We start from the raw sequence: 26,673 nt of genomic DNA, 5'->3' as shown, positions 1-26,673 counted from the left end.
ATCTTCACCGACAAGCTGTCAGGTGGGCCAAGTTGCTTAATTTCTCCCACCCTTGTTTATGTCATTTGTAAGATGGAGATGGTGGTAGTGCCTCCTGACACACTGCTGTGTGGATTAAATGTGGCAATGTATGTGGGGCTTGCAGGCCAGTGACTGCCATATGGCAAGAGCCCCAGAATTACTTGGCATGAATGTGTTTCATTGATTTGAAAGGCAAATTTGCCCCCCATTTCCATGGCTTCGCCATGGAAATGTGGCACCACTTCTCACAGTGGCTTCAGCTGGGTGGGCTTGTTGCCTGCCGGTGCACAGACATCAAAGCTCCAGCCTCCAAACTTGCAGATAGGGTGTCAGTGGCCCAGAAAACCACCCAGGGGACAGTAGAGATGGACTCATTCAAACCCCCAGGATCAAAGTGTTGCAGGGGATGGTGAATTAGGAGTGTTTAACAACCTTCCCAAAGAGAGGGTCACAGTTGGTTAGTCAAAGCTACATAATTGCAAAACCTGTTTAAGAGCTCCTGAGGCTTTTAGAGCTTATATCGCTTCCTTTAAAAATGTTGTTAGCCATGCTTGTGGCAGCACAGATGACATCGAGTGGAAAAACCTGACCATCACTAGCTCTGAATCAAAAGGAATATGGGGGAGTTGGACCCTGAATGGCAAGAAGTTTTAAAAATATCTTACTCAATTTATTTGAGCATTTTCTTTTTCCATACATAAAAGAGCGTCATGTAATAAAAGACACAGGAAAAGAAGCCTAAGCAGCTCTTTGAACAAATATAAAATAAAAAATTTTTCATAAGAATGCATAGCTTCCTACTTTAATTGGTAGTCTTATCTTTATGGAGCATAAAATAAAAACTACAATACAATCATTAATGTCTCAGATTCAGTGTAATATAGTATTAGGTAAGTCACAAATATCAGTGGTTCCTTTAGGTAATTCTCATATGACATGGTGATGTAATTGTGTTCTCTCTCCTTTGAATAAGTTCAGGTTGGTTTGTGGTGGTTAATTTTTGTGTTAACTTGGTCAGTCTCTGCTGCCCGTGTGGTTGAACACTAGTCTAGATATTGCTATGGGGGTATTTTGTAGATGTGATCGACGTTTGCAATCAGTTGACTATAAAGAAGTAAATAAGATTATCCTGCATGAGGATAGCTGAAGGCCTTAAGACCAAACACGGAGTTTTTCTAAGGAAGAAGGAATTCTGCTCGGACAGCTGAATCAATGCTCACCTCAGTTTCCAGCCTGCTGGCGTGCCCTGTGGATGTGGGCATGCCATCCTTATAATCACATGACCTAATTCCTTCAAAGAAATCCTTCTCTCTCTCCCATTGATTCTGTTTCTGTAGAGAGCCCAAACTAATATAATCTTTTAATATATGTGTTTGATAGACTTGCACACTGTGACCAATGTAAAACCATGAGGCAGGCAGCCTCACGGAGCTATACGTACAGGGAACATCTCTCAGTGCAGACTGTTTTTGCACCAGCTTTTTGGGTGGTGGGTTTACCCTACTTAGCGACTCTTATTGTCAACCCTACATCTTCCTCACCATCATGCCATTAGTTTTGGCAGAGCAACATACATACAGCTCTATGTGTAATTTCCATTTCATTGAGTTTAGTGCCCTGCTTCAGGCTGTAGGCATCCTTTACTACTCTGTGGGCTGTCATCTGAGGCCACCCCCAGGTCTGCTGCAATTGGCAGACCTGGAACTGGTGCAGGTGTGGTGACGCTGATGACCTCTTCATTGCTGGCTCGGAGCAGCCATCTCAGTGCCGCTGGGCAACTCCGGAGTCAAGTGCTCTGGGCCCAGGCTGCACATGGCAGAAGTGAATGAGCTGTATTAATAGTTTCCCCAGTACAATCCATCATCCCCTCAACAGTGCATTTCTGACAGTTAATTAGAATCCACACAGTGGAATGACGAACATCGTGTTTGAATGACAATCTACTGCTTAACAACAGATCAGACAGCCTGTTCTCTCTGTCACCCTGTACTTAAGTGTGCAGCCTGTTTAGCACTCTTTAGTCGATGATCCTGCCTAATGGCTTCAGATGGCTTAATCACATCGAGGGGTGGGACCTCTACCTGTCCATGGGCGGGGGTCCCAGGGGGAAGTGGAGGGAGGCAGCCAGGGCCTGGGGCCACACAACAGTGCCTGTTCCTGGGCCCGATGGTGCGGTACAGGAAGAAGACGAGTCCCAGCAGCAAAGTTTGAGTTGGAATGGACCTCAGAGACACCCAGGTGTTTCACTAGAGGCGTAGAGAGGATGCACCACGGCCTCCTAACCGCCCGCCTGCTGTGCTCTCACTGTTCCCACCAGCTAGAGACGCTGCTGCCGCCGGGTTCAGGAGCCCCGCGAGGAGCCCTGCTGCTCTCCCTGACTCCTTGGCAGAGCTCCCAGAAACTGTCAGAGACCTGAGTCCACGTCCAAGAGCAGCCCACGGCTGGTCAGGTGAACGGTCTTCCAGTCAGGCTGCCCCCACAGTCTGCAGCCCCATAGAAAAGCAACCCCTGGAGGTGGCCTGGGCTCTCCCTGGTGGAGTGTGACTTCTGTTGTCGCACCCACACACTTGTGGGTGACCTGTCTCACCCCAGAGACTAGGGGTGTATACCTGTGCAGTGGGGGACCTAAGGACCTGGCTCTGTGGGGGTATCATTCAACAACCTGGTCTCTGTGGCCCCTAAGAGAAGTGCATGCCATATGCTCGTTTGGGGGTATACCCGGCTTTCCTGTGTGCACCCCCACCCTGGCTCCCGAAGTGGTTTCCAGGAAGTCCCTGGGATCAGAACCCCTCTCCACAGCACTGGGGGATTCTGGCCCCTACCATGGCATGAGGTCCATACACTTTGGCTGCCTGAGATTCTGTTTCCTCATCAATACATTGGGCATAAAATGTGTCTGTTCCTTGAATTCTAAAAGAAGTAAATAATGCAATCATGCAAAGTGCTCAATAAGTATGTGCTCTGAGAGAGAAAGTGTTCCCTTTTGTGAACATTCACCCTTATTCTTGGTTCCCCCAACACAGGCAGGAAGCTGCACTCTTGGGAGAGATGACACCTTCCTTTCATGCCTTCAGGAGTGGGCGGACATGTTTCTAGTCCCTTTCTGACTTAACAGAACCCTTTGCAGGCCTAAGGACATGACGTGTCAGGATTTTTAGAGACAACCAGAATTTGCTTTAGTCTAGCCACTTGGACTTAGGGGTATGGTGGTGTGCGGGCAAGAAGAAAGGCCTTAGTGTTCATGGTGGGCTGGCTTGTGGGTGTAAAAGACCTGGGCCGACTCTGGGCTTCCAGTGCTACCATCGATCCTGGTGCTGGACGATATGAGTACAGTTGGCCTCCAGAGCAGATGTGAGTGGCTCTGGCTCTCTGGGGAGGAGTAGACACACTGTAAATGGGGTTTATGCTTCTTGGGGGTTGGGTAGCCCTTATTAGCCTCCTGTCACCCCACCTCAAGCTGTTGGATGCTGCCAAGGCAGGTGCACACCCTCCTGGCTGCTTCCCAGTCATTCCACCAGGCCTGGGCCCAGCCTTGGTTTGCTGGGCCCGGTAATCTCTGGGCCCTCTGTGGCTGCACTCTCGAGGTCCCCTTGCTGGGTGGCATTTTATCCACCTTAAAAACAGCATTCCCCACCCTCTCACCCTTTCCTAACCCCCTCAGGGAGGTGTGGGTGGTTTATGAATGCCTGTTCAATCACAGACATTTTCAATCACGAGTCACACGTGGGCACAGGCAAGGGAATTTAAAGAACGTTTGATTGTCTCTGTGAGTGCTGGGCTTCCTCTTGTGAGTTTCAGGTTTTGTCCAGGTCCCAGTGTAAACAAGGGGCTCCCTGGGTTGGGGCTGTGACTTCCTCTGCATTCTAGCGCCTATTCAGCTGTGTTCCCAGAGCTTTCTGGCAGCAGGTGTCTCCACTCCAGACCCAGAGGGGAGCATCCCCACCTAGGGACAGGCTTCTCCTGTCTATCTTAGGAGTGAGGTGCCACAAGGTCTGGGGTCTCTAGCCTGATGCCCCATCAGTGTCCCAGCTTCATTCCATCCCCACCTGTCAGGAACGGCCCTTCCATCTTTGAAGAGCTCAAGCTCTGCAGGTTCTGTCTGCTGCTCTCCACGTATTGCTATGTTCTCTCAATTTTCAGTGGCCATTTATGTAGGGTCTTTAGAAGACAAAGCTGCCTGAAACAAGGCAGGGAATGGAGCCCCGCCTCAGTGTTTGTGGGGAACTTGCTCTTTGTGAGTTTCCTGACTCTCTGCTGTACCTGCTTCCCTCCCCTCCAGGGTCACGGATGTGTCTGTGTGTCCTTCCAGCAATGCTTCCTGCAAGCTTCTCTTCAGCCTCTAGGTTTTCTAAGTTCCAGACACCCCTGGGCTTAGAGGAGGCCTCAGTGAGTGGCAGCATCTAGGGAGACACTGTGACCTTGGAGGCAGGAAAAGTATTCAGGGAATAAAAATGTTTCTGGCCTGGACAACCAAACCAAACGAAAGCAGAGACCACTGCTTCAGGGGGTCTTGGAGCCGGGGTTTCGGTGCTTCTTCCTCCTGCCTGTGCTCCGTGGCCGTGCTGCGTGGCCTGTGCTCTGTGGCAGTGCTCCACACCACCTGCTGCCGGAAGACACAGAGGGAGAGACTCCGCGATGATAACTTCACTTCTTATCCAGTAACTATTTTCAAATTGCAGAGCACTTTTATTCAGTACATCACAATCGCTTTTCATATCAACTCACAGAGTTGAGCTGAGAAAAGAGAGGAGCAGGGGTCACAGGGTCCTCCTCACTCAGGAGGCAACTTGCCCCCAGGTGGCAGCTCAGCCGAGCTTCTCTGAGGTTTACAGGTATGGACGAGGTAAGTTAAGTTTATTCATTCATTCACTTATATATGTATCTATTCATCCATTCCAGACACATCCATGTAATATATATGATATGTATATAATATGTACACGTCTGTGAGCTAAATTTTGTGGGAAATGTTGCCTAGGAGGGCATAATCCAATAGGTAAAATGATGTAGTAATAAAAAATATAAAATGTGAGCATGTGAAATAAAGAAATAATGTAAGAAGTGGAGATAAAGATTGCCGTGAGCTCACACATGGAAGGAGGAATAAAACCTGATGGGAATCACGAGGACTGTGAGGAGTGGTGGTCTGCACTGGTGAGCATGTAGGGGGCAGAGGGGTGGGGACACGAAGCTAGAATGCACTTTGGGAGCTGAGAGAGGGTGAGGGCTTTGAAACGCTGAGCCAGGACAGTCATAATGGGATTGGGGACCGTTGAGATCCTGGAAGCACGTGAGCAGGGAGTGAGATCGTGACCCTTTGGCAGAATGGGGGAAAATGGGGGGGGGACCCAGTTGAGAGGTGAGGCTTGTTTGAGGCCTCAGTAGTTAGCAGGTAGTGGGGTCAGCACTGACCCCCTGAGTCCTTGCTTCTCCCCCTGACAACAAGCAGCCATGTTATTGGAAATGCCCCATTTTCTGAGCAGAGAATGGAAACATGGAGAAGCCAGGGAATCCAGCCTGTTCCCGGGGGCCAGCACACGTGACTTGTGGCCAGTGTGCTGCCAGGCCAGTGTCCTGCTCACTGTGCTGCTCCAAGCGCCCAGCCCAGGGCTGACCCGCAGCTGCAGACAGGAGCAGGGGTCTCCGGGTCCTCCTCACTCAGAAGGCAACTTGCCCCCAGGTGGCAGCTCAGCCAAGCTTCTCCACGTCTCCCTTTTAGGACCCACTGTCCCCGGCAGCCTGGAGGATGGCAGACAGAGCAAAGGGCCGTGCTCCTGCTCCTGGCCCTCCTCACAGCATGGCCGAGGGCGCTGGGCCTGTTGCAGGTGCCGGCAGCAGTCGTGACAGCAGTCTCTGCGGGGCTCACCTTTCTCCAGTACAAAGGAGGGGTCCACTGGGAGCACTTTCCCTGAAAAGAGCTGCTGTTGTCCCCTTCTTGTCAGGTGACAGCTTTGTCTTCAGATCTCCTTCCTTAATTGAGTCTTTGTCACTTCACTGATGGCAATTCACACGCCCAGTGCCTGGAGCTGCAGTGGATTGAGGTGGAGATAATGTGACTGGTGTGGGCTCTGCAGACTGCAAACCCGTGCGAGAGCCTTCTCTCCCCAGGAGCCTGGAGGTGGGGGCTTCTGGGTGCCATGCTGTATACCTGTATACAGTCCTGTATACCTGATCTATTCCTACTGTAGGTCAACCCCCTGTGCCCAGCCCCTGTGTGGGAAAGCACAGAGGAGTGACAGGCTAGGCTGGAGACACACAGACTGCGTAGACTGCAGGACCCTGGCTGCTCCCTCAGTCCCTCTCTCCCCTCCCACCCTTCCTCTCTCTCTCTGCTCTCTCTTTCCCTCTCCCTTTCTCTACCTCTCTCTCTCTCTCTCCTTCACTCGCTCTATCTCCCCCTTTTTCATTGACTCAGTCAACAAATACTGTGGTCTCTCACTACATTCTGGGCTCTGTGCTAGGGATCAGGGAAGAATGGTGAGTTGAAACAGACTCCATCCTTGTCCTCATGCAATTCACCCCAGAGAGTGGGAGAGACAACTGCTAGTCAAATAAACACCCAAGTATGTAATCGGGACGTGTGCACAGGCCAGGGAGCTGTGAGTCCCCCACAGGGCAATCTCAGTAATGGTCCGGGTGCTGGGTGCATGCCACCACCTTTATTCTTCATTGTTTGTGTACTGATGGTACATTATGTGTAATACCATATATGCATACACAGATGTTATATATATTACTATATTATACATACATATATGTGTGTATTTTAAATTGCAGTCCATAAAGTGTGATTTCTGGCAATAAGAATCACTGTTTAAAAGCTAAACATTGACAGAAAATGTAAATTCACTGTAGAAGATTTTACATGTTAAAAAGGGCCATGAAAATACTAGAAGAAAACATGGCTGAACACTATAATGTTTGGAGGGGTAAGGCCTTTCAAAAGCATGAAAGGAACGATGGTAATCCTGATCACATACATTGTAAAGCTTTAGGAACTCGTGGACAAAGCCGAGGGACAAGCGCGGAACTGCAGCCTCTTGCCTCACGTGCGGAGGTTGTTAGCACAGCCACGTGCAAAGGCGGGCAGCTGCACTCATGCCAGAATCCGGGAAGTCTTCCACACCAGTTTGTAAAGAGCTGCTGCTTCCCTGAGCCTCTGAGTGACCCGCACCCTGTCACCAGCGCCCCCAGGACCAGCCGCCCCTCCCTCAAACCCAGGAATCTAGACCAATGCCTGCAGGGGGCTGCTCAGATGCGGCAGCTGACTTTCATCCTGATTGGTTGATGCCCATGCTGCACACTTGCCAAAATATTTTGAATTTTGCCCCATCCTTAATGTGATATTACTGAGTGCTTATTAGGTACCAGGTACTGTCTTACTTATCTTAGACTCACTAACTCACATAATCCCCATGGCAGCTCTAAGAAGGATATTATTACTATGCCAGGTTGTGGATAAAGAAGCATATAAAGAGAGGTTAACTCCTCCACGGGTTATGCAGATTGTGGAACCTGGGCAGGCGGGCTTAGGAACCCAAACTGTACCACAGAACATGATTGCCTTTTCCAAATCAACAAGAGCAGGATGAACAACCCAATGGAAATAGAAAAATGGGGCGGGGTTTGAACAGGTGATTTACATGCATACACACATACCAAAGAGATACAGATGTACAATTAACCTATGCAAACATTTTTATCTTCACTAACAAATAAATGCAAACAGAAACAATAATGAGATATCTTTCTATCATCATACTGGAAAAAAATTAAAAAATAAGACAAAACCCAGTGTTAGAGATGTGAGAATTTGGACAATCTCAAGTGCTAATAGAAGGTGTCCTGACATTTTGGGGGCAGTTTGGTAATATGTCTCAAATATAAATGTGTTTACCCTTTGAAACAACAAGTCCATTTCCAGGTTTACCATTAGTAGAAAATTAAAGCGGTGCAAAAATGTATATGATCAAGGGTGTTTGTAAAAGTATTCTTGCTAACCACAAAACAATAGAAACAGCCTATTGTTGTTTCTGTTGCCTACTGATCATGAATTAGTACAGCAGATTATGCAAACCCTTACAGTAAAACATTGTAACTCTTAAAAAATGGTGATTAAAGTGAAATTACTTGAATGACATTTAGCATTAAATAAAGGCATAGAACAGCTTGTGCAGTATGATACCATCTGTAGAAAAATATATGCATATGTACTTGTGTGTAGGCAAGGGGCTAGTTTGGGCAGAAGGTCACTGAGAGGAAATGGCAGGTGTCTCCAGGTGTGGGAGACTTTTTCTTTCCTTTATTGCAGCAAATTGCATATTGCTTGAATTTTCAATAAAAAAAGTAAAGATATTTAATTAAAAATAAACTATCAATAAGATATTGACCATGGCTTCTAGTGGCAACTTCTGGTAGGCTTTGTGCTTCTTCAGAACAGGGTTTTCCAAACTGCAGGTTAAAGACCATTACTGGTTGTGAAATCAATTTGATAGCAGCAGTAAAACACAAAACAAACATGCAAAGTTAAGTGTTATTTTGTTAAAAAAACCTTTAATAAATATGTATGTGATTACTGGCATTCGAGGTAAAGTCTTATCTCTAGGTCAAAAGCACTGCTTTGGAGGTATGCTAAAGATTGCTTCTGGTCAGCCAGATTCCTGAGATTCAGACACTGAGGAGGTACCCCCAACCCACCAACCCTCCGGGCAAAGAAAATAAAAGCTCAAATAGAAGTGGGCTGGCTTTTCTTGACCTGTGGCATCTGAGCCTGTCATAAAGCTGTCGCTCCCATCTCCTTTCTCTCTTTCTCTCTCCATTTATGCCAAGACACTAAAGGAACTATAGATCGTTAAAAGTATGTTGCTTACCAGCAGCATCAGGTAATACAGAGACAGCTTTTCCAAACAGAACCACTAGCTCGGTGAAGGCAGGGCTGCTTACAAAGCAGAACTGCCCACCTGCACCTCCAAGGAACATACTTGGAAATTCCTGGATGGAAAAGTGCAGGGCCACCTTGTAAGCCTTATGCAGGGAATAATTTAATGCTCCCTTTGACCAAATTCAGCATTATATTGGTAATGACCCAAAGAAGCCTATAGACAGAAAGACTGTGTATAGCAATAATGCTAATAACTCCACTAATAAAATATTATATAAATCAAATGCAAATATGATCTTAAGACAGCAAGCCATTGAAAAGAGTTGTATTAATCATGCTTTTCGTTGTTGTTGTTGTTATTTTATGAAGTTTTGACATCTTGGAGTCCCGTGGATGGAGATTCCGGGAGATGGCAGTTGTCTGGGAGCCGGTCTTTGATGCTGAAACCAATGAAACCAGAGCCCATCTGCTACCTGCTCCTTGCATAAGGCTCCTCCAGTCTGGGACACCATCCCTCTGTCCTAAATCACCCCAGGGTCAGGTGCTGGACAACCAGGGATCACCTTGATCTCGCAGAGCCTGCCAGCCATACTCTTCTTGCTCAGTCCTCAGCCTGCTTAGCTGCTTCCGCCTCACCCACTCCTTCCCCGCAACAACCACCCTAAAGGCTTTTGTTCACATCGTTTTCCTCTTGCTCTTACAGATCCTGGAACCTGGTGTTGCCCTGCATGGCGTGTGGGCCCCCTCCTCTCAGTAACAAACTACCTTTTCCCTAGCAATTCTCCCTGTTGGCCTCACTAGGCTTGATTTTAACAAATCCTGGATACATTTTAAAATGAGTGTCAATCAGTTCCAAGTAATGCGGGCACTAAAAATTCCCAGGTTTTTTCAGAATTATTAACAGTGGGCTCAAGCCATTTGAAGATTTTCAGCCTTGTTTGTTAATAGATTTAAGACCTCAGAGAGTAGAGGAGGCACCTGGTGGTCAGTGGCATTTAAAGTCCATCGGAATGAAGTCCGGAGAATGGCCCAGTCGTGATCATTCTGGATTCAAACACTGCACCAATTCACTTTCAGAAGAGAAGTGCTCTGAGAAAATAAGAGTGATGTGCCTAAATATCAGCTTGACCAAGGCTGGCTCAAAGCCTTTCCGTGTACCTGGGATGTGATTCTCGTGGCTCTGGGGAGACGACGCTTGGCAGAGACTGTATGTGCCCTGTGAGGCTCTTCTGCTTCCCAAGCTTGCTGCCAGTCATGACCTGCTGACCTGCTGGGGAGGATGGCCAGAGAAGTTGCACTAGAAGATACTGTAACTATGTCTGGCAATAGACTTTCTCTAGACCCTGATTTCCTGGATTTCAGGAGAAGGAGCCATAGTTCAGTGATGTCTTGGTGGTCAGTGAAGCGGAGTGCTAAAAGGGGAAGCATGCATGTTGAGAATTAAGTGTCCCAGCAAACAGAGAACCTCTCATATGTCCTCACAGTGGCAGAACTTCATGCTACGTGCCCCGTGGCTGCACACACATGCTGGGGGTTCTTGTGCTGAGTTCCTTACATTCCTTCCTGTCCAACCTTCACAAAGCTGTGTGGTGTTATTAATCCATCTATGGACACGGGGGCCGGGGCTCAAAGGACTAAGGGTCTCGCCTGAAGTACCAAACAAGTAGGGTCAGGGTGTGGATTTGAGCCGGGTCCGTCCCACACTGAAGCCCACGCTCTCAACCCAACCCACGCCACTCCGGCGGGATCCCTGCCAGGCCCAAACTCACCACACCTTTACTCCAGAAGGCCAGAGGGAGGCCAGCCTTCCTGAAGCAGTTTATCTTCAGTCATGTTTTCCTTCCCTCAAAGGCTACTGTACTCCATGAGTGACTCCGCGAGCTCGGGCAGGAGGCACCCTGAGGATCGGCGCCACATCTCTGGCATTTTCAGGTAAGTCAAGTAGCCTTTGTTTGAATCCATGTGACTGTGCAGTTTCTTAGCCATGCGATTTCCCTGGAGTGCAGGCTGAGGGTCGGGGGCTCGGCCACAGGAGGCCTGCTGACCCCTCAGAGGGATCAGATCACATCTGTGTGACAGGAAGAAGCTTGCAGGAACATGCACTGGACCCTCTGGAGCCCTCAGTACTCTTGGTAACACGTCCGTGCTGCCTTGCTGTGCCTCTGCCTCCTGTCTGGCCCCCTTGTTCCAGAGGGGCTCAGATGGCGGATGCCATGAGGGCGGGAGGCCAAGGGAGGGGCAGGGACCACCGTGAGGCACAATCACACGGAGCTGGATTGAAATCACATGGTTTCCAACTTCAGTACCTTCCCCAAGACTCAGTTTCTCCATCTCCAAAGTAGGGGAGTCGTTTGAATCTCAAAGGATTGTTGTAAGACTTAAATGAGGTCAAGCAGGCAAAGCCCCTGATGTGAGTCGCTTCTGGCAGGCTCTCAGTAAACGCTGCTTATGCCCGCCTCCCCCGCCCTCCCTCCTCTTCCTGCCTTCTCTTCCCCCATGTCTGCTTTTCTTCCTCATTCCTCTCCCCAAGCCTCAGCCTGTAGGGCCAGGTGCTGTCTGGTGGGTGAGAACAGGTGAGGAAACGCTGAGCCCCTCGGCATCACGGAGGCTGCAGAGCCTGGGTCACATCTCCTAAGCCCTGCAGACGGGACCAGGGCACATGGAGCCCCTTCATGTTGATGCCACATGGAGGGGGCGGGAGGGGGCAGAGGGGTGGCAGGCCAGGCTGTCTCATCGCCCTCCCTCTCCTCCCCCAGAAAGAAGTGAAACTCCCGGAACTGGAAAGCAGAATACTCCCTCACAAAAAGGAGGAGAGTTAAAATTACTTCTGCTGCAATATAATAAAGGGAACATTACCCTCAACATCAGGAAATGACTCCATGCTTTCCCCCCTCATGGTTGAAACCAGAGGTCCTTACTACTCCTGGGTCACTCCTCCAAGCATTAATTTTCTAGTATGAATAAAATTAATATTTAGCCAATTTCTTTTGGTCATAAAGTTGTGCTTTCATTACCAAGGTTAACAGCCTGTTGAAGACACCTCTTTTTGGCAAGGTGCCCACAGAGCTGGGACTGGCTAATGCCACCTGCTGGGGTTAAGGGCCGACTCATGCCTCAGTCCTGGCCCTGGGGCCCTGGGTGTCAAGTTCTCCCACTTGTCTGACCTCCAGCTTAAAGCTCACCTGTCCCAGAAACCCTCTCTGATTAGCCCAGAGCATCACTGCCCCCCATGAGAGAACTCTGTTCTCTCAACATCTGTGCACAGTTTGTGACGGATACAATCTAATAGGGAAGAGAACCAGTTGCACGGGGAACCATCAGCCAAGTGGCCTCGCCCAGTGTGGGGTCAGGATGGTTTCCTGAAAGATGTCATGTCCAAGTGTCTTGCATGAACTGAAGGATGAGTAGTAGCTACTTAGGTGAAGCAGAGCTGGGGGTGGAGAAGGAAATGCTCCATACCGAGGGGTATGCAGGCTGGACAGGACTTGTTCTAAGAGCCCCAGGAAGAGCACAAGGGGACCAGCAGGAGCAGGTCACAGGGCCTCCATGTCCCAGGTGGGGCCCTAGGATACTTGGCTATAGAACCAGACTCCTCCAGGTCTGCTTTGTGCCTCTTCTCAGTGTGCATCCCTCTAGGCCAGGGGCCGGCAAACCACAGTGCACTGGACGAATCTAGCCCCATTATTTTTGTAAATACAATTTTAATTGGAACACAGCCATGATCATTCATTTGCATACTTCCTACAGCTGCTTTTCGCCTCCCACTGCAATATTAGTGGCTACAACAGAGGTCGGATGACCCACAGAGCCAATGTATTTACTCCCTGGTCCTTTGTGAAAAATGTTTTCTGACCCTGTTTTAAACTCTTTCTGCTGCATGCAGTGAACCCTCCTGATGCTTGATGTCAAACAAAATATTCCTGTCCTCTGTTCTGGGTTGTTGAGTGCCCCTTAGCCAGTGCTAAAGTGTTAAGGATCAATAGGATTCTAAAATGAAACATAGGGCCTTGGCTGTCAGACTCCCTGTGTTGAATCCTGGCTTGAAATAGTCACTCACTAATGACTGAATAATGATAATAATAGTAGTAGTAGTAGTAGTAGTAGTAGTAGTAGTAGTAGTAGTAGTAGTAGATTTAGTAGTAGTAGTGTTTCTATTTCCTCATCAATATTTGGCTGGGCTTTTGAAATATTTTATTCCATTTAACTTCTCACAAAATATCTTGGATATAAGCATTTTTTGTTCCCATTTTACAGATGCTGAAACTAAGACTCAGGAAAAGCGATGAGCCTGGATTACTTAAGAATTGTGTTCAGTTTCTGGCAAGAAAAGAGGATATGTAAAACCAGTAGCTTAACAAAGCTGAAGGTTTCCCCTTGCCATGAATCTAGGGATCTAGGAATCTAGGGGTGGGTGATTTTGTCTCATGGCAGGTGATGTGATAACCCTACTTATATTTATATTTGGCATTTTTATCACATCAATTCCAGATTTCAGATCTCCTCAGGGACCAAAACAGTGCCTGGGTCTCCACCCACCATGTTCATGTCTTGTTAGGAGCATTAGGGAAAAGGGCAAAGAGGTATCTCCCTCCAAACATCATACCAAGTCTTCTGCTTGCATCTCACTGGCCAGGATTTAGTCATCTAGCCATAAGTACTTGCAAGGGCAATGTAGTTTTCTGATTGGCACATTTTTACCCTTAGATGTAGGGAGATGCTAGTAACAGAGATGGGTGGAATGGGTACTGGGAAGGCTGCTAGCCATAAGTACTTGCAAGGGCAATGTAGTTTTCTGATTGGCACATTTTTACCCTTAGATGTAGGGAGATGCTAGTAACAGAGATGGGTGGAATGGGTACTGGGAAGGCTGCTGGCAGTGTCTGCTGCATCCGCCACTTTGGTTCTCCACCTTCTGTGGACAGAGGTCTTCCCACATGGATGACTCCATGCCTCTGTTCCTAAGGCAGACCCGCAATCTTGCCCAGTCACTGCATCCCGCTTATGGTCCAGGTCCTTGTATTGCAGTGTTATGGGCCGACCTCACCATCGGTCTCAGATACAGCTTCCTATAGGCTGGTGACCATGAACTGAAGGTAGGTAGGTTTGCTCTCAATCTACCCAATTTGTCATTGTGGAGAATTAAAATAACCACAGTTAAAAAAAGCAACTTTGCATTCATGAAAGGGGGAATGAGAAGCACATAAATGACTGGTCCATAGCAATGCTCAGACCCTGCTAGTGAAGCACAGAGGAGACTCGCTCCCAACCATGGACCTGGCTCCTTGGTGGCCATGTGGCTGCCCCTGCAGCTCTCCGAGAGTGGCTCCCTATCCCCTACGGTCTCTGGCTCTGCCTCAGGAGGGTCCTCCCTGCCAGTCCTAATCCTGCCTCCTTGTAAGTGGGCACTGGAGAGCTGGTCCTTCCCCGGGGTATGCCTGGTTTAACACCCTGAAATGAGTGTGCGTGAGGCCAGAGAAATGAGTACAGTTCAGGACTTCTGCAGTTTATGGCAGACTGGGCCTGGAGGTTTCTTTAGAAATACAGTTCTCTCGACCCAAATTGGCTTCCAGTCTATTTTTTTCTGAGCATTTTAATGTACAAATAACCACAGCCACATTTTTTCATGTCTAGACATCCTTTAAGCCAGAATATTTGTGTACTTTTTACTCATTGGCCTTTGTAGCTTGGCCCATCCCCTTAGCTTATGAATTAATGATGGCTACGACAATACCCCTAATCAGCCCTCTGTGGGGCATGGACTCCCATATCTGCAAAAAGCTCTTAATAAAAGGGCTGATAGAGGGTTGGGTTGGGATCTTCGTTTATCTTCCACTAATGTTCCCACTTCACAGCCCCTTTTATAACTATTGCAGCTTGTTGTACAGCCGTATTCAGCTATATTTTAGCTTTGCAAAAACTCATTCAACTTATGCAGGGCACAGGAAAGAAAATGGGGTATTTCTTTCCCACCCTGCTTGCACACGTGCTAGCTCTAGTTGAAGTCCGTCTCTCTTGTAAGATTTTGGTGAAAGTGACAGAGGGTGTCACATCACCCCAGCATTCTGCTTTATTTCTTCTGTCTCTCCAGTGCTGTCACTCAGAGGGTGTGTGCCTATCTTCCCAGGGAGCAACAGGCAGCCTTGACCAGTGCTGTGCTCCTAAGGCTCACCAGCATCCCAGGGAGGGTCTACACCTTGAGCTCTATTTGCAATCCGTTTGCTCAGATGGCATTTAAAAAAGGAAGACTGGAGGACACCTTGTATACTGCTTCAGCCTATTCACTAGCCCTCAGTAAATAAAGCAGGATCACCACTGTTTTCATAAATAAGGACTGAGCTTCTCCTCTGTGAGGCATGGCCCCATCCCCAGCCTCAGGAAGCTCACAGCCTGTGCACACACACTGTGTGGGGCTCCGGGAGCTACTCACATAGCCCTGCATTAAAATCTGAGTCAAGTCTGGATTAGAGACTTTGAATACATATTTTAACTAATGGATCATTTTCTTCATCAGGAAAATAAGGATGACTATGTTACTTGGATTGCAGAATTGTAGGTATTAAATTAGATGAGCTATACAAGGCACTTAGGGTGATATTTCATATGTAGTACATGCTTAAAAGCTGATGGTAAAGAAGAGAATGTGCAAAGTCTTACGGAGGCAGAGCAAGAGCTCTGACCTGGGAAAGGAAGGCTTCTCTGAAGATGGGCATCTATGCGCGGTCTTGAAGGAGGAGGTGGAGGGAGGTGCCCAGGAATATGGTCCTCCAAGTGGTAGAGAGGAATTTTGTGTAGCCGTGCATGGGGAACAGGAGCAGGAAGGGAGGTCGGTGGTGCTTGTGGGTGAGAAGCCGTAGTGAGAAGCCCTGTCTGTAGCCCTGAAGGGCTGATCTCCACCCTGCTGGCCGCACGAGACCACCTGTAATGAGATTTCCTGGGACCAGCATGACAGATGGTGTGTGGGGGTGAAGGTCAGTGTGACAAGTCCGTGGTGAGGGTCTTGGGGAACAGAAGAAACAGACTGAAGTGAATCTCAGGTGACAGCTGTGGCAACAAGGGCCCATGGGGGCCAGGAGGGGTGGCTCCAAGGTCCCCAGTTTGGGTGAGTGGTGTAAAGGTTACTGAAGGACAGGTGGGCTGGGAGTCGGTGATGAGTCTACTCGTGGATGTGTTGGGTTTGGGGTGCCCACGGAGTGTCTACGTGCAAGTTTTTCCTCCCATCCCTTCACATTCTCCCCTCACCTAGCTGTTCCAATGGACACAAGCATGCTGGCAAGGATTGTTGGAGCAAGAGAGAGGTGGCAGGCAGGTTTGTTTGACATTGCTGATTGCCCAGGAGGCAGCCTCGGCACCCACACTTGTCCCTGTCCAAGGACTGCACTGTGATCCCTGGAGTGTGTTGACATCAATGCTTTTGCTCGAAGGAATTGGACCAAAAGAAACATGCATCTACCTTGGGCTAAATCCCTTCCTTGTGCTGAAGAAAACTCCAGATACCCCAGCCACTGGTACTGAGTTTGAGTCATTCTTCTGTGAGACATTGTAAAGAATTTGCAATACTTTCAAGCCAGTAAGAAAGGGCAAAGAAAGCTCTCTGCCTTTTCCCATTGCCCAGCTTTGTGGCCCCCACCCAGAACTCAAGCCATGAGACCAGGGCCTGCAGCTCCTCCTGGTGGGGGGATGATAAAGGAGGGAAGAAAAATTACAGGCTTATGAGACCCTTCTGTGCCCCCTAATAATTAAGAATCCTTTATTTCCAACCTATTTTATTTCAGTTTTTGCCCTGAACTTGAAACCCAGGTGAGTTGACAGCTGCAGGGGTTGGGTGGGGGGATGTTGCACGCACACCCAGCATCAGATGTCAAGAGTGGTACACTTAAGGGAGGGGCCAGGGGACAGAGTTTGGGTCTACCCTCTTTGTATTTATTTATTTTCTATTGCTTTTAAAGTATATTTAAATTTTTGGTAATTATGCAAAGAACAAACATTAAAATTTTTTAAATATTATAAAATACACATAAATAAAAGGGTAAGTGTCTTTCACCAGCCCCATCTCATTGCCTTTGTCATTTTGGAATATAACTTCCCAGAATGTAGGCATTTCCAGAATGCTGAAAAATACCTTTTAAATAATACATAAGATACAAATCCAAGCGGAAAAATGTACAAATCATAAGTTTACATCTTTACAACCTGAACACGCCTAGGTAATGGGCCCACAGTTCAAGAAACAGAATATTACCAACACTCTATTTATGTTTAATGTCATTACTGACTTGAGTGGGAGTACAGTTGCCATGTTACTATTAATTTCCTAGTTGAACAAACAAGTTTATGATAAATTTTCCGCTCCTTTCCTGAGTTTCATTAAATTAATCTGATACTTTTATTATCCCATTTAAAAAAATTAATTAGTTATGCATATCTTCTATTATTTTTTTCCCAGTTACTATAGATAGTACAACATACATCTTTGACCTCTCACCATAAAATAAAAATGATGTTTTTACCAATTCTCTGATGTTGCTAGAATTTTAGAATATTTCCATTCCATTTACCCCTGGTTCCTTTTGCTTTATTATTATTATTATTATTCATTTTAATTCTACATATATTTGAAACTGTATAAGACATCAATATTATTTTTTTCTACAGGTGATATTCATTTTAATTGGCCTATATATTTTTACTTTCCAGTTATTTTCATTTATTCATGTGATTCTGTATTTCCACCTAGGACATTTCCTTTCCACCTGATAATGCTTTTTAGTATGTACTGTAGTTAAGGCTTGCTAGCCAAATATTTTATTTATCCAAAGGCTTTTAAAAAAATAATCTTCAATTTTAGAGGATTCTCATCTTTTTCTTACAATGTTTTAAAAACAACACTCCATTATTTTTTATTTCAATATTTTGAAAAGTCAGCTCTTATTATAGTTTTTTGAAGGTAATTTTTTAAGCCCTGTTATTTTTAAGATCTCTCCCTCCCACTCTCTCTTTTCTCTCCTTCAGCAGTTTGACTATAATATGCCTAGAGGTGTACATTTTTGGGTATTTATCCTGCTTGAGGTTTGCTGATTTCTTAAATCTGTGAGTTGTTATCTTTTATCAGTTTTCAACCATGATTTCTTTGAAAATTGCTTCTGCCACATATCTTCAAGCCTGTCATTCTGCTGCCCCTTGTTATACTCATTCTAATCGTATGGAGTGCGTCCTGCATGTCCTGATCTCTGGGTGCATTCTCCATTTATTTTTCTGTGTACTTTCCTTTCATTTCCCTTATAGTTCACTAACTTTGCATTTGGCTATATTCAATATAACTTTAAATGTACTGATTGAATAACCGATACTTAATTGATTACTACTCAAATATTGCATTTTTCACTTACTGACTGGTTCCAATTATACATGTCAAAATCCCCATCTGTCATCTATATTGTTGCTCTTTTCTACTATTTATAAAAATCTTAATCATAGTTTTAAGTTTTTGCTGCTAACTCTAACACCAGATCCATTGGTCTGTCTGCTTTTTCTCTTAATGAGTTGGCATTTTGTTTTCTACTTTGCCTGTCTAGTGATTTTTGTTTCATTGTGTAACACATATTGTGTATAAAAGAGCTTTAAAGATTCTAGGAGATGTTTTATTCCTCTACTTACACTTCATTTGCCTCTTTTAGGTAGAAGGGGGGAAAGAGTATCTCTTCAATAGTGAAATAAGCTGAATTTTGTCTGGATTGTCATTTTAATAAGACTTGGTTCACAAAGAACTAGAGCAGAGAGACCTACATTCAGAGGTGGCAGAAATCTGTGCAGGGATTTTTTTCTGAGCTCATTCCCAAAGGCTGGGATGCTGTGGGCAGGGTGAGTCTATGTGAAGTCTGCCACAAGGCAGTTGCTATGGGTTTGAGGATAGAAGGAAGGTACTGGAGTTCAACAGTGCTGAGAGATAGTAGAGTTTAGCCAGAGTAGGGATAACTCATATGCCCAGGAATCTGGCAGAAACACAGGAGAGGCCACAGCTTTGGAGGCAGGACCACTCTGTAGAGTCAAGGCTAACAGTAATTAAACATTTAAAAATAATTTTGGATTTGGAGTTCGAGTTCTGCCAGTTAGGGGGCTTGCTTTTCTATAGATTCCTATCACAACAACACATAATACCAAGATGGTGTTTAAGGCAGTTCACCTATAATTGAGTTAGTTATTAGAACAAAAATTTACTCTTCAGAAGAACATAACAGAATCCTGAATTTTATGATGCATGATCACAGTACCCATGTATAATAAAATATTACTAGAGAAACAAAGAAACAGGAAAATTCTGTTCACTGGCAAAAAATAAAGTCAATGAGTAAAAGCTTACACTGGGATAGCTCATGTGTTGGGCATAGTAGACAAAAAGTTCAAAGCAGTTATTGTAAGTATGTTAAGGGACTTTTTAAAAATTAATTTTAATGAGTGAACAGATAGGTACTGTCAACAAATAAGTGGAAATTACAAACAAGAATCAGAAAGAAATTCAGGAGTAAAAACATAGTGACCTAAATGAAAAAAAATTCACCAAAAGGGCTAACTGACAGATTGGACATTGAAGAAAAAATAATTAATCCCTGAATTAGAAGACAGTTCAATAAAAATTATTCCATGTGGAGAACAGAGAGGAAAAATAAATGGAAAAAAAACACAGTGCCATTGATGGGAGTCTCTGAAAAAGTAGGTAATGATGGCATAGCTGCAAAGATCTTCTGATGAAACAATATGCCACTTAGAGGGACTTGCTTTTCTATAGATTCATATCACAGCAACACATAAAACCAAGACTAATGTACCATAAGTTTGAAGAAAAACGTAAATGTACAAATCGAAGAAAACCAAAAATTCCTCAGGATAAATACAAAGAAAACCACACCTGGGCAAATCCTAGTCAACTCCTAAAAATCAAAGATGATCAAATCTTGAAAACAGTTGGAGCAAATAGACCTGCCGCATACAGGGCAACATTTTACAGAATTGAAAGGAGAAACAGAAATCATATCAACCCAGAATTTTATATCCAAATCCCTCAAATATAGCTGCAAAGATAAAGGGAATTTCTGATAATGCAAATTGTGAGGATTTGTTGCCAGCAGACTAAACTGAAAGAAATACTAAAGGATGTTCTTCAGGCTGAAAGGAAATCATACCAGGTAAAAATTGGGACCTGCAGAAAGGAATGAAAAGCACTAGATATGCTAAATATAAAACTACTTTCTTTTATTATCTGTGACAAGATGGCAGATTTTGACCTGACCCACATTTGTGTTCAATAGTTATGGACTAACCATTGCAGTTAGAGAGCAGAAATTGTTGGACTGAATACAAAGGCGACAGTCATCTTCTACCATGGAGAGGGCATGGATTTTAATAGGCAGAAAGCAAAAGGAAGGAAATTGCCCACTCACCCTGTCTGGCTTGCCCTCGCTCATCAGCTCAGCCTTCAAAGTCGGTGGGTGTCCAGCACTGCCCTTGAGAGTTCCAGAGCCTCTGACTCCAGCTTAGGAATCCCACAAGACTCAGAGCCCACGAACGTCTTGAAGGGGAGATGCATAGTGATTTTGAGGCAGGCCCTCTTCTGGTGGTGGGTCTTTCTTTCCTGGGTACAGCAAGTCTTCAGGGGACTTCATTCTGGCTTTAGAAGATTTAGGCCATGCTTTGAGTTGCTTCCTTAGTCTCCTTCCCTGACTTCAGAAAATGTCCAGTTGTGTGTTTAAGGTATTTCACATACCCAACTTGTGCTTCAGCCTCGCACAGCTAATGAAAACTCTTGTAGTTATTCATTCCTCCAGCAGCGAGGCCAAGGCCTTGCACTGATCCAAGCCCAGAATCCAAAGCCCACTGGGAGAAACAGCCTTGTGACTGTGAGCTCACTTGGCAGGCTTCTTTTCTGTCTGGAATATTAATACCTTTAAAAATATGATATTTGTAATTTTTCCTGTTCTTTTTTCTGGTTCTTTCTACTTATTTCACTTACTGCAGAAGAAGTATTTTCTTGTCTTGATCAGGTGGTTGAGAAGGCCAGAGTATGGGGTGCTGTTATCAAACGACCGATTTGGAGTGCACACATTATCAAGGGTTGAGGGAGCTGCCTAGGCGTGGGTGAGCACATGGGCTAAGGACCTTCACTACAAGCACAGGGCAAGGTAGACATATATCAGCTCCATGCCACAGAATCCACACTAAGCAAGTGTAGGTTGGTAAGAAAGATCCTAATTTCTAAAGTTCATGTTGCATCCACAATGCCATGCTGCCTGCCTCTTGGGAGAGTTCCTGGAAGAGATTTAAGTGTTGGAGAGAAAGGTTTGTGGTTGGTGAGGCACACAGCCATGCGTGAGTATGAAGACTCACGGGGCAGCTCTGCCGTCTGCTAACGTGTAGTTTGGGAAAAGGTATGCAAGCTTGAGCATCCTCGATTTTCCCAACTGTGAAATGGGGAAAACAGAATTATATATCTCTCCGGGATGTCATGAGGATTGAAGATAGTTTGGAGAAGGTATTTGCCAAATGCAGCCCTGGATGAATGGATGTCCTGTTCACGTTTGAAGCACAGACACTGCTGTTACTTAGGCTAATAACCACAGAAGACTCGGACCAGGAAAATGACAGTACCAGAGATTTCCTCTTAGATCAAAATAGCATTTGGAGGCTGGGTCTTGCAGATTTAAAAATCTTCAAGAAAACTCTTAGGGGCTGATACCCCCAGGATGGACCAGAGACAGTGCTCAGAGAATGTGGGCCATTGGGCGAATTGAGAAGTCAAGTTCATTCCAGGACAGGGTTTAATCTCCTGGGGCCTCCGCCACTTGGCCATTTTCCTGCACAGCATTTTCTTAGTCTCACCTGAGAAGAAGAAAAGGCCCAGGAGCCCTTCCCCCAGGTGAGCCTCAGCAACTCCAGCCTGGATTGGAGTTGCTGAAATGAGTCCTTCTCCTGGTGATTCATCTGCCCAGTTATTTTGTCCCTGAAATAAAGTGTCCAATTTCTCCTGCAGTTTTTAGGAAGCTGTTTTCAGCTGAGTGTCCAGCTGGATTTATTTTTTAAGAGATTATTCTGCGGGTCATGGCTGGAATGTGCTTTAAGGCATCCTGGGCAATTTTCCCTCTAGCCAACACTTAGCCACTCTCGTCTGCCTGAGGAGGCCGGGCTGCATGAGGAGGCAAAGGGGGGGCTCCTGGGGGAGGCTGGGCAGGTCTCATTCAGCCAGGCCAGTGCTGCCTGACGTTTCTGTGTCCAGGCTCAGGCTCAGAGTCTGACCTGGGAAGTTTACGGTGGCTGCAGCCAAAGCACCTGCATGCCTTGCTGTCATCACCGAAGTCAGGAAGGCAGAGGCTGGGCGGCCGCACGTGCCTCTCCTGCACCATGTTCCTGTCCATCTCCTCATCTGCCCCTCAGCACGCCTGAGTGAGGCTGCAACCTCCCCGCAGTGTCCCCTGCTGCTCGGGCCTCTGGAATCAGGGGTGGCAGCAGAGGATAGATGCCTCTGCTCTGAACTGAACATCAGCTGTTCAATATGTGAATATCACCCTGCCTGGGCTGCCCTTATACTAAGACGTGGTGAGCGGGAAGAGGTAGTCAGGGCTGGAGACAGTTGCAGTAGAGGATGGAGTGTCTGGGGCTCTTTCTAGGCCAGGCTCAGACAGGTAAGGGCCAGACAGTATTTCAGACTTTGTGGGCCATGTGTTCTCTCTCACAACTACGAAATGCAGCTGTTGTGGGAATATCAGCCATCGGTAGATTATAAGAGCACCTGAGTGCCTGCTGTACAAAAACAGGCAGCAGGCTGGACTTGGTCCAAGGCTGTAGCATGGGCTATACCCTGCCCTGGGCCCAGGCCAGCCCCTTGCTGGAGCATGGTGCAGATTCCCAGGAGGTCATCTCTCCGTGCTCCGAGTGGGGACACGGCAGCCCAGGCCTAGGCCACACACCACCCTAGAGAAGGACATGCTGCTCACAGCAGTTGTGCTCACAGCAGATGAGGCCCTGCTTTCCTGTGTCCTAGCTTGTGACTCCCACGTCCCTGGAATGGAAGAGTCTTGGAGACCCTGCTCTTGTCACCTCCCCAGAGCGCACGGCCCTGAGGTAGGAGGGCCCATGGCGAGAAGTTCTCACCAGCTGGCTCTATCTGCTCTCCTCCGCTGAATATCTGCCCTGCTCACAGCCAGAGGCTGGTTTCCTTAATGTTGTTCCTTGCCTAATTGTTTGGCTACAACATGCATTGAGTACTCACCTGTCTTGTGCTGCACACTGGGCTGAGCCCTGGGGGTGCAGTCATGAGCCAAGAGCAGAGAAACAGCAGGGAGGTAAGGACATCAGTGAGAACATCACAGAAGGCAGCCGGGGCCCCACAGGCAGGCCCAGGGTGGACTCTGAAGCCCCCTCCTACTGATCCCCGAGCCACCCTTGCTTCTGCTTCATCTAGGGTAGAATGAGGTGTCAGCAGGTGGATCAGTGGGCAGCCAGGGCTCCCTTGGGCATGCCACCTGCTTGGTCCTTGACCCTATGGCCATAGCAAGCCTTGTCTCATGGGGATTTTCCATGCCTGATTGTTTTCACACGTGTCCTCTTGAGGCCTGACCCAGCTGCATCACTTACCCATGACATGACCTTGCAAATTCCATCCAACTCTCTGTGCCTTGGCCTCCTCCTCTGTATCCAGCGTGATAACTCCTGCTTTGTAGGTTGCTCCGAAGATTAAGTGAAATGATGCTGTGGCAGGCTTACTGCTCTTCTAGCTCAGCGCCCGCCTTGTCAGGTAGGCACAGCAGGTTCACCTTCTCCTTGCTGCGGAAGAGTGATTTGAGCCTCAAGAATAGAATGACTTGCCCAAGTGAATGAAGAGCTGAAATCCCACCCAAAGGTGTTCTGCCAGTGGAGATAAATCAAGTATGTTACATCCATGGAATAACACACTTTTCAGCTATTAAAAGGAAATATGTCAACACTCTGTAGGCACCAATAAGGAAGGATCTCTGAGTGCTGTGATAGCGGAGCATCTAGGTACCCGTGCCAGTGCTCCAAGCAAATACCCTGTGTAGTCAGGAACTGGGGGGGTCTCAGGCCAGGCCTCCCCAGTGGTCTGGCTGCTTCAGGAACTGCTCCTGGCACAGAGGATAGGAGGGGGTTAGCAGGGGGCAGCCAGCTCTGCTGCAAAGGAGAGGAACAGTCTTAGGGACAACCAATTAAACCTAATTCAATCGATGGAAATATTTGATTACACCAGTGTAATTTATTATGCAGAGTTGCCCTTTCTGACGAATGGAAGCTGTTTTGATAAGTGGGATTGTAACAGAAGGGGTTTCAACAGGCAAACAAACCCAGCTGGGAGCCTGCCTGCAGCACGTCAACAGGATGAGGGGCAGGCCCAGGACCTGGGGAGAATGCCCCGAGGAAGTCGGATCTCTGCCCTTGAGACCAGGCCGCTGACCTTGAGCACGTCCGTCCCCACCTCCACACCGTCCCACCCAGTGAACAGCAGCAGCGATGCTTACACTTGCCGAGTATTTGAACATTGCAGGAAAACACTTCCATAATGTTTTCAGTCTTCATTAAGCACAGTCTGGAAAACCCTTAATAGTAACAAATCTTTCTGTTGGGCCAGTATTTTTATATTTTTAAATATTTTTCATGTCTATGCTCCTGATGGTTCCTTACAACATACCTGTGAAGTCAGTGAAGATGGGTATTCTTGTCCTTGTTGGACAGGTGAGAGCAGGAAGCATAGAAGGGTTGAGTGTCTGCCAAGCCACCCAGCCAGTTACCCACTAAGTTACCTGGCCAGTCACCCACTAAGTCAGCCATCCAGGCCACTCAGCCAAGTCACCCTGCCAAGTCACCTACTAAGTCACCCAGCTAAGCCACTCAGCTAAGATACCCATTAAGCCACCCAGATAAGTTATCCACTAAGTCGCCCACTAAGCAACTCAGATAATCCACCCAGCCAGTCACCCAGCTAAGCCACTCAGCTGAGTTACCCATTAAGCCACCCAGCTGAACCCCCCAACCAAGTATTTCACTGTCAACCCCTAAGCCACACAGCTAAGGCCCCCAGCTTTCACTCAGCTGTCACCCGATTGTGGAGCTGGCACTTGAGCCCAGCTCTTCCACCCCAGTTCAGTACTCCCCCTGGACAAGTTCATATCACCGTCCTGGAAAAAAAAAGGACCCCACTCCACCAAGTCCTCTATTGAGTAGTGTCTAAAGGTCAGGAGGAGGTGCTATTTCTTTCCAGAACAAACAAATCATAGTAGGAGGAATATGGGTCTCAAATCCAGGAAACCCGGAGTCTAGTTTCCGGCCTGCTCCTGTTACTGTGCGGCCCAACCCTTTGAATCCTTGGGTGTTATACATTTCTTAATTTCCCCCCACAAACGACCGTGAATAGGTGGTGTGAAGCCCAGTTGCAAAGTAGTTTGCTCCAAGCCCCGACCCCGCATGTGTGAAAGCTGACACATGTCACGTCACCTCTCTGCGGCTGTCCTAATCTACACCAAGACCAGTGGGCTTAGGAGTTCTGGGAGGACCTCAGGGCTCTAACTGCCAAGCCTCAGAGCATCTTGTTCCCCACTGGAAGCTGAGGGAAGTAACCCCCATGGGCAGGCAGCCTCCTGCTGCAGGTTGGAAGGATGCCGGTGAGGGAGTAAGGGATGCAGGGATGATGACGTGGCGACCAGCTTGGGGGGAACCTCAGATGACATACCTCACACACCTGTTCAGTCCTTTGAGGAGGGGCAGGGTGGTCTGCCTCCTGGGCTCTGTCTGCTTTGGGCCTCATCCGCTGATCAGAGAAGAAACCTTCCTGAGTTGCTTGACTCCTGCTGTCAGAAAGATCATCATGTGAAACCCTTGTCTTACTGAGGGGAAACTGAGGCCCAGAAAAGTTAACTAACTTGCTCAAGGCCACACAGTAGGTTAACAGGAAACCAACAGAACCGACTCCAGATGTAGGTGTTGTGACAAAGATTATTGCTCACCTTCCAGTACCTTCTCTGGCCCTTCCCTTCTGGCAGTTAAATTGCCAGTGGAAGGAGCAAAGCTGTAACAATATTGGGACAACTCCATTCAAGTGAGGGTTTTGGACATGGGGTTTTGGAGGCTTCACACTAACACTGTCCAAGGCTAACAACCCCAGCATAAGTCTTGCAGCTCTCAGAGCTCCCACGGCACCCGCAAGTGCTGTCTCCTCCTAGCACCCACAAACTGCGCCTAAGCCCGCACAGCCTGTGGCAGAGGCCAGCTGCTACTCCCTCCGGGACAAGGAAGAGCCTGGGCTGAGGCAGCTGCAAGCACAGGGCAGAGAGAAGAGTGAGCAGGTCTCAGAGATGGAGCAGCGTTCCGCTGGCCGTAACCTGGAAGGAGGGGTCCAACTGACAAGTTTGGGAAGCAGTCGCAAGCCATTGACTTAATTGTTTTCCTGTATCTCCATGTGTTGATACTTATTACTTGGCTTGTTATCTGATGGTTATTTGATCTATGTTTTGTAATTACTTCCCTTCTATCTTTCCCTCAGATGGTCATTCTTTTTTATTTGCTTTGAAACACGGACCTACATTTTCACAGGTGCAGGACTCAATTATGCTGCCAACTTTCCCGTGGTGTTCAGTGAAATGGCTGTCATGGTCTGGATGCCTTGTCCCCTGCGCCACCCTGGTCAGGGAGCCCTCCCAGCCCTGAGCTTTCCCCACTCCTTGTCAGCTTGGACCCCGGGCTCTTCGGACGCACGTCATAGTCGGAGGCATGTCATA

General features: G+C 47.2%; 2 long non-coding RNA genes across 5 annotated transcripts in view; both read right to left on the bottom strand.

The window, feature by feature from the left end:
- Positions 1 to 26,673, bottom strand: part of LOC140850010 (uncharacterized) — a 190,763-nt gene that overhangs the window by 78,542 nt on the left and 85,548 nt on the right. The window lies entirely within an intron of this gene.
- LOC140850211 (uncharacterized) lies at positions 5,612 to 26,635 on the bottom strand. Of its 3 annotated transcripts, none has more exons than XR_012132897.1 (4): positions 26,475 to 26,635; positions 25,629 to 25,743; positions 23,525 to 23,794; positions 5,612 to 6,047 (listed from the first exon to the last, which is right to left on the bottom strand). It is a non-coding gene; the product is annotated as an uncharacterized lncRNA (long non-coding RNA). The 3 variants fall into 3 exon arrangements; XR_012132896.1 differs by lacking the exon at positions 5,612 to 6,047 and adding an exon at positions 21,049 to 21,202; XR_012132898.1 differs by lacking the exons at positions 5,612 to 6,047; positions 23,525 to 23,794 and adding an exon at positions 24,466 to 24,498.

Source organism: Manis javanica, chromosome 6 (genome assembly GCF_040802235.1).
Source record: "Manis javanica isolate MJ-LG chromosome 6, MJ_LKY, whole genome shotgun sequence".
NCBI lineage: Eukaryota > Metazoa > Chordata > Mammalia > Pholidota > Manidae > Manis > Manis javanica.
The sequence above is the reverse complement of the archived record's forward strand: the minus strand, read 5'-3'. Positions and strand labels throughout refer to the sequence as shown.